The sequence below is a fragment of the Macrotis lagotis genome, chromosome 7 (genome assembly GCF_037893015.1).
Source record: "Macrotis lagotis isolate mMagLag1 chromosome 7, bilby.v1.9.chrom.fasta, whole genome shotgun sequence".
NCBI lineage: Eukaryota > Metazoa > Chordata > Mammalia > Peramelemorphia > Peramelidae > Macrotis > Macrotis lagotis.
Genome location: NC_133664.1, coordinates 29,064,057 through 29,077,225, shown reverse-complemented (window position 1 = coordinate 29,077,225; position 13,169 = coordinate 29,064,057). Strand labels below are relative to the sequence as shown.

Here is a 13,169-nt window from a genome sequence, read left to right as displayed (position 1 = left end):
AAGCTTTTAAATAGCATAACAAGCTGATTATTGGAACAGTAAGAGAGCTTTGTGGATTCCCTTTCTTTCTGGAAGGATGAACAAAGTCACATTGAAAACAAGTGAAACAAAATCAAACCTTGGGATGTTTAGACAGAGATAGAAGTCTCCTATAATCAATCTCTTGATTGTTTCTATTATTTTTTAATAATAGTGCACAAAATTAAAGGACATAGCATATTCTATCTTACTTGAGATCTTCAAGGAGGAGGTCAAGGAAGTTGTAAAAGGACGTCCCATTCAGATACAGATCAGGGTTGGTAGCCATTGAAGTTCCTTCCAAATCTGACCATCTCAGATTCGATTAATGTCATCATTAACCAGTTTTTCTAATTTCCTTTTTATAGGTTGCTGATCAGGCCCACAAAAGGGCAATATCCCATACTTCTCATCTCATGATCGGCCTTCAGGATCTGCAGACCAGAGGTAAGTTCAGAGCGAGTTTCTTTTAGTTCCCTTGTTCACCCAAAATCTGTGTGGTGATCTTACTTTGAATTATTCTCACCACCTCACTCCTACCTTCCCATTTGTGAATCAGCACATCATCTGGAAGTGGTCAAGTAAGTAAATTCAAACGTGTCGTCCTGAAGTATTTCTTAAGACAAAGCAAATGTGTAAGTTTGGTAGAAGGGAGGTTGTTTCATTTTGGAGAGAGGAAGAAACTGGCGAGATGGGGAATGTATGTATGGTTTAAGGAAGCATCTTTCTGGATCTCTCTATGAGAGAAAGACTTGTCCATTGTTATCCCAACATAGGTATAATGCTATTTTAATTGTTGAATATTTTTCACTATATAATTACAAATATATTGTATATTTCTAAGCTAGCTAAATCATTTTATTTGATTTATTTATACATGCATGTGTTCATTCACTATACTCAAAACTGCATTTTCTTGACTTGATAGGAATATCTCATTCAACTTTGAATGCACTAGAGAGACATGAAAGAACTTTTTAAAATATTTTATCAGTTTTCTAATTATTTCCAATAGTAGTTTCTACCTATCATTTTTGTAAGGTTTTGAGTTTTACAATTTTTCCCCCACTCTCCCTTCCCTCCCCCACCCCCACAGAAGGCAGTCTGATAATCTTTGCATTGTTTCCATGCTATACATTGGTCAAAATTGAATGTGTTGAGAGAGAAATCATATCCTTAAGAAAAAAATAGTAGAGATAGAAAAATCATGTTGTACATAAGACACTTTTATTAAAAAAATTGAAGGTAACAGACTTTGGTCTTTGTTTGAACTCCAGTTCTTTCTCTGGATATAGGTGGTATTCTCCATCACAGGTACTCTAAAATTGTCCCCTCCATTGCAGGTACTCTAAAATTGCCCCATCATTGCAATGATGGAATGGGCAAGTCCATTAAGGTTGATCATCTGTTAGGGTATACAGCTATTAGGGTGTACAATGTTTTTCTGGTTCTGCTCATCTCAATCTACATCAGTTCATGCAAGTCTTTTCAGGCTTCCCTGAATTCCCATCCCACCTGGTTTCTAATGAGCAATAGTATTTCGCAACATACATATACCACAGTTTGTTAAGCCATTCCCCAATTGATGGACATTCACTCGATTTCCAGTTCTTTGTTATCACAAACAGGGCTGCTATGAATATTTTTGTACAAGTGATGTTTAACCCTTTTTCATGATTATTTCAGGGTATAGACCCAGTAGTGGTATTGCTGGATCAAAGGGTATGCACATTTTTATTGCCCTTTGGGCACAATTCCAGATTGTTCTCCAGAAAAATTGGATGAGTTCCCAGCTCCACCAACAATGTATTAGTGTCCCAGTTTTCCCACATCCCTTCCAACATGGATCATTGTCCTTTCTGGTCATAGTGGCCAATCTGATAGGTGTGATATGGTGCCTCAGAGCTGCTTTACTTTGCATTGAAACAATCTAAATTGTTGCACATACTCCTAAAATGAGCCATCATCATCAGAGAGCTTTTGAAATTACCAGAGGTAATCTAAAATATGCCAAATTCTGAATCAAGGTTGTGGGGGGATGGTAATATGAATAAACTGCATCAATTACAGATTATATGATGAGATAGCAGTGTATAGTTGAAAGTGCCTTGATTTTGGAGTCAGAGAATTTCTGATTTCCAATCCCAATGCTGCCTTTTTGATCTTGTTTAAACCACTTCTCAGCTCTGTGTTTCAATTTTGCCATGTATAAAATGGGGATGATTTTACCTGTGGTTCTTCTCACAGATTTTTTTTGTGATTACTTCATACACAATAATATATATATATATATATATATATATAATATACCATAAATGATGTATAATAAAATAAAATAATGCTGTGAAATAAATTATATATGCCACATAATATGTATTATTCTATTATACAATAAAATATTTTGAAAATTATAATGTACAAATATCAATTATAATGATGATTATTCCTGTATTACTTACCTCTTCAGGTCTGGGTTGGCTTCTGAAGCTTTTGAATCCCTCCTCAATTGTGAGGTTCTGGGATTATTTCAGGAGAATTCCCTGAGTAAAGGAAAAAATAAACATGATGGGATTGGATTCCCCAATCTCTGTTGCCTCTTCCATACTTGATGCTTGTTTTTTTTTCCTGACTGTAAACTGTCATATCATGAAAAGGTCTGGATGAATTCTTAACCTTGGATAAGTCATTAGCATTTCTTTTAAAATTATATATCCTTCAATCACATGATGAGCAACTCATCATGGAGAAACAATTCATATGTACCTAAACTCTCTGTATTTGTATATTTTTGTACAACTTGATGTTTTCCCTTTTTGTAGAGGTGTGATGTTTTTCCAATAATATTATAAACATATGAATTGTTTTCTTGGTTCTATTCACTTCACTTTGCATCAATTCATATAAATTTCCCCAGGCTTCTCTGAAATCATCTATTTCATTATTTCTTATAGTATAACAGTTTTCTTATAGGTAGAATATATCAGAAATTTGACTTCTTTGTCACCACAAAAGTACTATTTTAAATATTTTTGTATATATTTCTCATTTCACTGTTTCTTTGATTTCTTTAAGGCTATAAATCTATGATGCATCTACATAAAAAAATTAATCACCGTTTAAGAGGTATGGGAGCATAGTTCCATTGGCTATCTAGAATGGCTGGATCAGTTTATAGCTCTACCAAAAGTACAATGATATAACTGTTTTCTGCCTTTTGCAGCATTTGTTCCTTTGCTTTTTTTTGTCAACTTGACCAAGCTGATGTTTGTGAGATGGAACCTTAGAGTTGTTTTAATTCATTTTCTCTCATTGTTAGTTCTTTAGAACATTCTTTTAGAGTCTATTGAGCACTTGAATTTCTTCCTCTAAAAATTGTATTCGTATTCTCTGACCATTTGCCATTTAGGAAATAAGACTGGCAGACTTTTTACCACAGTTGCAGATGTACTATGCTGAAGTCCCTTCTACTAAAATGACTGAAGCTGAATTGATTGAACCTGTGAGTTCTGAACTGTGATAGGTCTAAAGATAATTGGGTGTTTGTGTTGTCTTGATCCAATATGATGATCTCTCATAAATGGAAGACTACCAGACTGCTTAGGGAGGGAAGAGTCAAAAATCATGTTGGAACCAGAGCAGATCAAAACTCCTATGCTGATCAGTTATAGGATCAGCCCTTTTGGAAACCAACGAAACTTCAGTCTGAATGAGAAAGGGATACCCAATCTCCAAAACCCCACAAAAATAAATCAAAAAAAGGATTTTTTTTCCTGCATATTACATGAACTTAGTGAACTTAAAAGAAATGGAGCATATATGCATTGAGACATATTTCCATTAGACAAAGTGAATTTTTCATTTTTACCCTGAAAAATCGCATTGGCACATGAAGACTTTACTTGAAGAATTGATATGGTGGCAATTGACACCAATGAGGTCAATCTCAGGCTTTAGAGTTTCTCCATGATGACTTGCTCATTATTTGATTGAAGGAGTTATGATTTTAAAAGAAAGTTTAATATTGCAGTAAAAATAATAGGAAGGAATTTTAAAAATGCTTCAATAAAATCAACGAATTTATGACTGAAGAGAACATTCACAGAGTTATAAAGGACACTTCTATCGATACAAGTTAAGTTTCTATGTTCAGCACTGCTTGGCCAACTGTAAAATACTCTACCATTCATATCGATATATAATCTTGCTGTCTGGCTGAGAACCATGACTTTGCCAAAATCTCTGAGGCCCTAAGGTTGCAGGTGATTGAAAGAGCAAAGGATAGGGGCTGGATAGGTATGGAGAGGTTTCAACACATTACACAATAAAAAAAGAATTTTGCAGAAATTCAGTAGTTTGTTGATTGATTGTAATGGCATAAAGGACACCATGAATTGTAGTAAGAGTGAAGGGTACCTCAAGGACAGCCCATATCTTACATTCCTATCTCTAAATGCTAAGAAATGTGGGGAGATTTTATGGGATGACAGGGATGCTAAGAGTGATTAGGATTGAAAGGGTGGTCATCTGTAATATCAGAGTATAACAATAAGCTCTCTGATCTATTGGAGGAAGCTGGGGTGGGGCACGCTTTTGTTAAAATTCATCCTCTCCCACTCACTCAACAAACAACGATTTCTCGAGTGATTATTAGCTGCTGTGGGCATGTGAAAGAAATGAAAGACCTAGACCCATATGTCTCAAGGGCAGTCTAAGAGATTGCTTCTGCCAACCCTTTTTACTAAATAGAAGAGGGAAAAGGGAGAGAGAAACAATGGTGGAGAGTATTTGATACATCTTAAAGCATCACATACATTTGTTTTTATTATTAACGCTAGCAGTAATACTAATAAGGTGAAGAGATAGGGATAAATTTGGCGTTTTAGTGGAAGAGTGAAAATCATGGGATCATAGATGACAAGTAGAAGGGACTTGGTGTTATCAGTTGAAATGTCCTTAAACAGTCCTATGTTTTGCTGCTTTCTTAAGGAACTCTAGCAATTTCCTTGAGAAATCTAGCCAGTCACAATAACCTTGCAACTGTCCTTAATTTCTCTTTTTATTCTATTACTTCTTAACGCTGTTTATCCCCCTGCTGGCTGCTGTTGCTCAGCCCAGTTGCAACATTCTGGAAACTGTCTTTGCTTTCCTTCTTTATTTTGCTAAATTTCTATTACTTTTAATGTCTTTACTTTGTTCCCTTGACAGATGCAAAATCTGAGCATTTTGGCTGAAATAACGATGATGGTGATGGCAATGATGATAAAAATTCATATTGAGCTTTTAGGTTTGCAAAGTGTTTTTTAACAAAGGTTATTTTATTTGATCTTACATCAATCATGTGACAAAGATGCTTTTGTCATCTAGTTACAAATGAGGAAACTGAGGCTGAATCCTTCAGCTTGCCAGTTTCCCAGTCTCACACAATTATTAAGAATTTAGGCAGGATTGCAACTCTGTTCTTCCTGACCTCAAGTCCCATGTTCCATTTAATATTAGCACACATCAGTAGTTGTTTCCAAATGACTTACCCAAGGTCACCCAGGTGATAAGTTGTGGAAACTGGACTTGTTCACAATTGGATTTTGTGTTTCTACCTCTATAGCATGTGTTTCCGCCTCTATACCATGTACCTATCTGAGACCAAGAGAATTAAGGGTCAATGGGAAATAAGACTGGATATGTGGAGAGAAGCAATATTATAGGGGACCTTGAAAGTCAGTCACTCAACTGTGCACATTTGTGTAACAGCTGGCTGACTTGGGGGGTGGCAGTGGAACATTCACAGATCCTTGCATGGACTAAACCTGTGACCAAAGCCTTATTAGTATCAGGGGATACCCAATTGTGCTAAGCAGTCACAGATGTTGTTTCTAACTGGAAGCATCATGGATTTTGTTATGACTTTCCCTGTAAAATGCTGATGTAAGACAATGGCAGGTGCCTGGAGTTTCTGCCTTGAAAGGCACTTTTTTTGATACACAGTGTCTCAGCATGTTCTTTCCCCATACTATAGGGTTCTCTTTGACTTCCATTTAATGAACATTTCTCTGAGGAGAATCAGAGATCCTGAAGACAAGTCCCCTTTTAGTGATCAATAAGGCTGATCTGGGCTCTCTTATTTTGTCTTCTCTTACACTCTACTCTGATTCCCAGATTCTAGTGCATCTTCCTTCATATCTCCTTCTCCAATTACCTTGTGTATATTTCTATATGAATATGATGTCTTCCTGTTAGAATGTAAGCTCCTTGAGGGCAGGGACTATTTCATTTTTGACTTGGTATTCCTAAATCCTAAAAGAAAATCACACTTCATCAATCCTTGCTCTTGCCTGGTTTTCTAAACTCTTCTTCCATCTTTCTTTCCTTTCTATTGTCTCTAGATCAGGAGTTCTTAACTTTTTGTGTCTTGAGGGTCCTTTTGGCAGATTTATGACACTTATGGATCCCTCCTTGGAAGAATATTTTTATTTTTTTCCTTTTTGAAAAGGTTACATGCAGAGATAGCTGTCAACATTTCTCCTTTTGTAAGCTTTTGAATTCCACATTTTTCTACCACCCTCTCTTTCCATCTCCCTCCTCAGGGCAGCAGACAATTTGATATAAGTTGCACATGTATTATTGGTTTTTTTAAACATATTTCCATATTAGTCATGTCGTGAAAGAAGAATTGAACTAAAGAGAAAAAAGTGCTGAGAAGGAAAAAAAATAAATGTTTTAAAAAGTGAACACAGTATGCTTTACTCTGCATTCAGAATTCGTAATTTCTTCTTTGAATGTGGATGGCATTTTACTCAGCAGGTCTCTCAGTATTGTCCTGGATCACTGAATTGTTGAGAAAAGTTGCTTCCATCAAAGTTGATCATCTCGCAATGTTGCTGATAAATGTTCAGATCCTCCTGGTTTTGCTCACTTCATTCAGTATTAATTTGTGCAAATCTTTTCAGAATTTTCTGAAGTCAGGCTGCTCATGATTTCTTAGAGAACAATAGTACTCCATAACATTCATGTGCCATAACTTGTTCAACCATTTCTCAAATGATAGGTATTATAAGGAGTATTTCACAAAATTTCACAAATACTACATTTATTAGTTAGCCTTAGTTTTACAATATCTTTCTACCTTCCTTATCCCTTTTAACTAGACCTATTTTTGCTTTTGTTTTGTCCAAAATTAGAATTGCTACACTGATTTTTTTAACTTTAGCTGAAGCATAATATCTTTTCTTCTATGCTTTTACCTTTACTCTATATGTATCTCTCTCTGTTTGAAGTGTGTTTCTTTTTTTTGTTTGTTTTTGTTTTGCTTTTAGGATTTTGCAAGGCAATGGGATTAAGCGGCTTGCCTAAGGCCATACAGCTAGGTAATTAAGTGTCTGAGGCTGGATTTGAACTCAGGTACTCCTGACTCCAGGGCCGGTGCTTTATCCACTGTGCCACCTAGCTGCCCCTGAAGTGTGTTTCTTGTAAAAAAAAAAAACATATTGTAGGATTTTACTTTTTAATCCACTCTATTATCCACTTTTGTTCTATGGAGAGTTCATCCCATTCACATTCACAATCAAGATGATTAATTCTGTATTTCCCTCCATTCCATCTTCCCGGTCTGTACTTTTCTTTCTCCTTATCCCTCCTCACTAGTGTTTTGCTTCTGACTACTGCCTCCCTCAATCTCCCCCTTCCCTTTCCCCCACCTATTTCTCTGTGGGGTAATTTAAATTTCTAAACCCAACAGGGAATGTATGTTATTCCTTCTATGAGTCAAAACTCTTGAGAGTAATATTTACTCAGTGCTCATACCCTCCCTTCTTGCCCTTTACTATAATAGGTCCTTTGTGCCTCCTCATGTGGCATTATTAATCCATTATTGCCTTTTTCCCTGGTGTAATACTCATTCCTGTCTTATACTCATACCCTCTGTCAGAATAATTCCTAATAGAACTTTACAGTTATCAAGAACCACAAGTATTCTTTTGTCATAATCAATTTATACTCATACCCTCTCTGCAAGAACAATCCTTTCAAACTCAATATATACCTATACCCATTTACAAGAAATCTTCCTTTTACTAACCCAACAGGAACCCAACCCTCAAGACCTAAAAATTTGATCACAGCAGTCAATTTATACCCATACTCTTTATCTAAATATGTTTTCAATTGTCCTAAGAGAAATAGAATTCTCAAGAGTTAACTAACATCCACTCTTTTTTTATTTACCTTTTTATGCATCTTGAGTCTTGTATTTGAATATCAGATTTTCTGTTCAGTTTGAAGATCCTCTATTTTCTTGAAAATCCACCTTTTTCTCTGAAAGAATATGCTGAATTTTGTAGGGTAGTTATTCTTGGTTGTAATCTAAAGTCTTTTGTTGTGTTCCAGGTCTCTGATTCTTTAATGCTGAAGCTGATAAGTCCTGTGTTGTCCTGACTGTTTTCCTGGTATTTAAAATGCCTCTTTTTTGCCTTGCAATATTTTATCCTTTAACTGAGAATTCTGAAATTCTTGGAGTTTTTATTTAGGGATCTTTATCTGGGGGTGGATTGGTGAATTCTTTCAAGGACGATTTTCTCTTCTTGTTCTAGTATATTAGAGCAGACTTCCATGATAATTTGCCACATTATATTATCCAGGCTCTTTTTCTGATGGTGGCTTTCAGGTAGACCAATAATTCATAAATTATCATACCTGGATCTCTTTTCCAGGTCAGTTGTTTTTCCCTAAGAGGTATTTTATTTTTCCTTCTTATTTTTTCAGCCTTTTGGGTTTAGTTTGATACAATCTAGTTGTCTCACATAGTCATTCATTTCCTTGTGTCCAATACTAGTTTTTGAGGTTTTCTTTTATTCAGTTAATTTTTTGTTTCCTTTTCTAGATAGATAATTTTCTTTTCTTCAATTGATTTTTCATATTTATCCTGTATGACTCATTTCTTTTATTTCTTTTTTATTTTTTGTATTTTTGATGGTCATGGGGTTAAGTGATCATTCTCTTTTCTTTGTTTTTTTAAAATTCTCTTTTGAACTCTTTCAAGAGGTCTTTTTTGGAATTGAGACCAGTTCATCAACCTCTTAAAGGGCTCACATGTAGATATTTTGTCATTTCTTTCCTCTTCTGAAATGGTGTTTTATGTCTCCTATCAGAATAATCATCAATAGCATTTTTTTTGCTTTTTTTTTAATTTTTAGTCATTTTGTCAGTTGAATTCTTTTTCTGTGGTATAGGGTGTATAGTCTCAAGCATCTTTTTTTGCTGAGGGTCAAGATTCTAGTCCGTGGTTTTCCTCTCTGGCATTTCCTGCTTTGCTGCCTCTACTAGGAACAATACTAGCTTTCCAGGATTTGAAACTGTGCTCTCCCAGCTGGGGTTGGGACCATCACTGTTGGGCAGAGCTGTGCCAAGACCTTAGCTGTGCTGAGGCTAAAAATCTGTTGTAGGCTTCCCAGCTCTCCTGCCTACAATGAGCTATATACTCCCCTTTTACCCATGTAATAGGCTTTCAAGATGTCTCATTGGAAAGTTGTTTCGCTGTTTATTTATTTTTTTGGTGGATTCTATAATATTAGAATTTGTTTAGAGGCTTTATTCAAAGTTGATTCCAGAAAAGGTCCAGTAGCTTCCTAGCTTCATGCTACCATCATAGTTACATCCAAAAAAAAAATCTGAGAATAATGTTTTTAAATGCATAAAATAAAGTAATTGGAATTACAAAGGAAACTAATTATATTGAAATAAGATGAATTTTTTAAGTTCACAGGTTAAGAGCACTAGCATTGCAATTCTTTCCAAATTCTCATGAATTACCAGGAATTAAAGTAGCATTTCTAAATAATGATTTTTTTCTCCCATTGCAGACCAGTATCACCAATTATCCATTGGATGGCATGTCCTGGATTCCCTATGGGCATCTCAAGCTAAACACACCCAAAACAAAACTTATTATGTTGCCCCATACTAATGATTTCCTCAAACTGACCTTTTCTCTGGTTTTCAACCTCTGGTTGTCCTTGATTCCTTTTTGACTCCCCCACCCCCACAGAAAGTAGTCTGTTAATCTTTACATTGTTTCTGTGCTATACATTGATCTAAATTCAATGTGTTGAGAGAGAAATCTCTTGATTCCCTTTTAATCCTCACCTCTGACTCATATATAGTTGTTTGCCCTGTCTTGCAAGTTTTAACTCCACAACATTTTCACAGCTATCCATTTCTGCCCATTAATAATACCAGAGTTTAAACCATCATCACTGCTTGTCTGGAATATTATAATAATCTAATTGGTGCCCTTCATTCCAACTCTATTTCCTCCATTCCATCTTCTAGATAGCTGCCAAATAATCTTACAAAGACAAAGTTGACAATGTCATGCTCCAAATCTTCAGTAGCTCCCTATTACCTATAGCATAAAAAAAATGAAACCCTCAGGTTGGTACTAAAAGCCCTTTCCATTCTAAATCCAGTCTCCCCTTCTAGTTTTTTTATATCACTCTCTTTCATGTCCTCTCCAGTCCCCTAAACAGCCCAAGTTGCTATTTCCTGAACTCAGCATTCTGTTTTCTGCCTCTAATTGTTGCATAGCCTGGCCCATGTCCCTGGAATGGACTCCTCATATCTGCTTCTTGGGATCCTTGTTCTACTTTGTGGCTCAGCTAAAGCACCATTTCTCCATGATGCTTTCCTTGATCAACACAATTGTCAGTTTTATATCCTTCCTCAATAGCCCTTTTATGACACTTATTCATGTACATATTTTTTCTTCCAAACTCTAGCAGAAAGTAAACTCTGTAAGGGCAAAATTTGTGTTTTTCTTTTTTCTTTTTTTAAATCATTCTTATTCTGTACTTGACCATCAAGTTCAGGACATTGGCCATATCTGCACATGTCTATCTTGGTGTTGGCAAGCAAGGGGTCCTCTTTCAATAGTCCTCCTAAAGTTCTTAGATTCTCCTAAGCCAATCCCCACTGGAGATGTCTATAAAAATAGTCAGTGGCATAGTGGATAGTATCCGGCACCTGGAGTCAGAAAGCCCTGAGTTCAAATGCAACCTAAAATGCTTTCATTGTTAGAGAATGGAGGTGGGCAGGGAAAATAACCATTGGCTGCTGTTCAATTGAAGTTTTAGATAAGCAAACTACTTTCAGTACCTTCAACTTTTTTTATCCACTTAAAATATCAAATCCCCAGGAAAGTTGAATGGGACTGAGTGACACCTCCAGTAAAAAGGTGTCCATTGAAGTGAATTGAACAGGAGATAATATCCACACTGATGGAATGAGCAAGTCCATTAAGATTGATCATGCCACCTATGTTGCTGTTAGGGTGTGCAGTGTTCTTCTGGTTCTGCTCATCTCGCTCAGCATCAGTTCATGCAAATCCTTTCAGGCTTCTCTGAATTCCCATCCCTCCTGGTTTCTAATAAAACAATAGTGTTCCATAATGTACATATACCACATTTGTTCAGCCATTCCCTAATGGATGGACCTCCCTTCAATTTCCAATTCTTCGCTACCACAAACAGGGCTGCTATGAATATTTTTGTACATTTACCCCTTTTCATAATCTCTTCAGAGTATAGACCATGTAGTGGTATTTCTGGTTCAAAGGGTATGTACATTTTTGTTGCCCTTTGGGCATAATTCCAAATTGCTCTCCAGAAAGGCTGGATGAGTTTACAGCTCCACCAACAATGTAGTAGTGTCCCAGATTTCCCAAATCCCTTCCAACATTGATCATTGTCCTTTCTGGTCATATTGGCCTGTCCTTCATTTTTTTTTTTTTTGATTTTTGCAAGGCAGTGGTATTAAGTGACTTGCCCATGGTCACACATCTAGGTAATTGTCAAGTATCTGAGACCAGATTTGAACCCAGGTACTCCTGACTCCAAGGCTGGTGCTGTATCCACTATGCCACCTAGCTGTCCCCCCATCCTTCATTCTTGAAGAAGACCATGCCTTCAGGGATGACAAGCACATGAATTGGATTTGAGTGAAGGGGGAGGGTGTGCTAAGTCACCAGCCTCACTTTTTCCTTCAGAGCCATCTGGGTCCAGCTATGAGTCAGGACAAATGGAGATGGTCCTGGATGCAAGGCAGTCAGGGTTAAGTGACTTGCCCAAGGTCACACAGCTAGTAAGTGTCTAAGGCTAGATTTGAACTCCCATCCATCCTCCTGACTCCAAGTCTAGTGCTCTAACTACTGTGCCACCTAGCTGTGCCCCCTTAAAGTTCTATATAAATGCTAGCTATTATTATTATTATTATTATTATTATTATTATTTTATTATTGCTATATTAGTTTAACTTGAGTACAGGAGCCATAGCATCATAACTTTATATCTCTAAGGGACCTTAGAAGCGAGTCCTTAGAGGTTGACCCTTCACAAAGATATTAAATGGAAAACCTGGAATTCAAGTCTGATTTGACGGTGCTATTCTCTTAGACCAGTGCTTAGCTTGTAGATAGTGCTTAAAATGTTTTGTTGATTGACTTACTTATATTTTCTGGGAAAGTTTGGACTATGAATCTGGTAATCAAGTGAGCCTGTTTCCTTAGGACTCTGGGTATCCCTAAATAGGGAGAGATGCCTCACTTCCTGATGATTTCTTCTTTGTGTTTTTTGTTTGTTTGTTTGGCCTTGGTGATTCATGAAACTAAGGAGCATTCTAAGATGCTGCCCCTCTAGCTGCGGGGTTCTCTTCTACTTCTACAGCAGTAGCAGCAAAGTGATAGGAAAGGGTAGAGGAGCTAAACACTCACGTCTCTTTTCAGACCATCACTAGAATTGTTGTTTTTAAACCAGTTAAGACAACCTTTTGTCAGACCACAGGCAGAAGCCATGTAGAATGGGCAGCCATGGAGGAGATCTCATCTATGTTGTTGAAGGGAATTTCTGAATCAATAAGCTTATGGCTAGATCCATTGAAATGAGTAAATGTAGCAATACATATTCTGGACATCACTTTCCTTGAGAATTTGAGTGTTTCAGGAATCTGATTTCCTTATGGGAATCCCCTTCACTGATGCTGCTATCGTCTAGTCAATTTAATAGCTGGTCTTTGAAAATCGTGCAAAAATATAGGTCCTGTTGGCCTTAGTTTCCTCATCTGTAAAATGAACTGGATAAGTAAATGGAAAACCTCTGGTATTTTCAACA

At 36.6% G+C, this 13,169-nt stretch overlaps 1 long non-coding RNA gene across 1 annotated transcript in view; it reads left to right on the top strand.

Moving 5' to 3' along the window:
* Positions 1-402: 402 nt before the first annotated feature.
* LOC141493642 (uncharacterized) overlaps positions 403-13,169 on the top strand; it is a 348,850-nt gene continuing 336,083 nt past the window's right edge. Inside the window, exon 1 of the long non-coding RNA XR_012470267.1 lies at positions 403-465. This is a non-coding gene — a long non-coding RNA (uncharacterized LOC141493642). The remainder of the gene's footprint in view (positions 466-13,169) is intronic.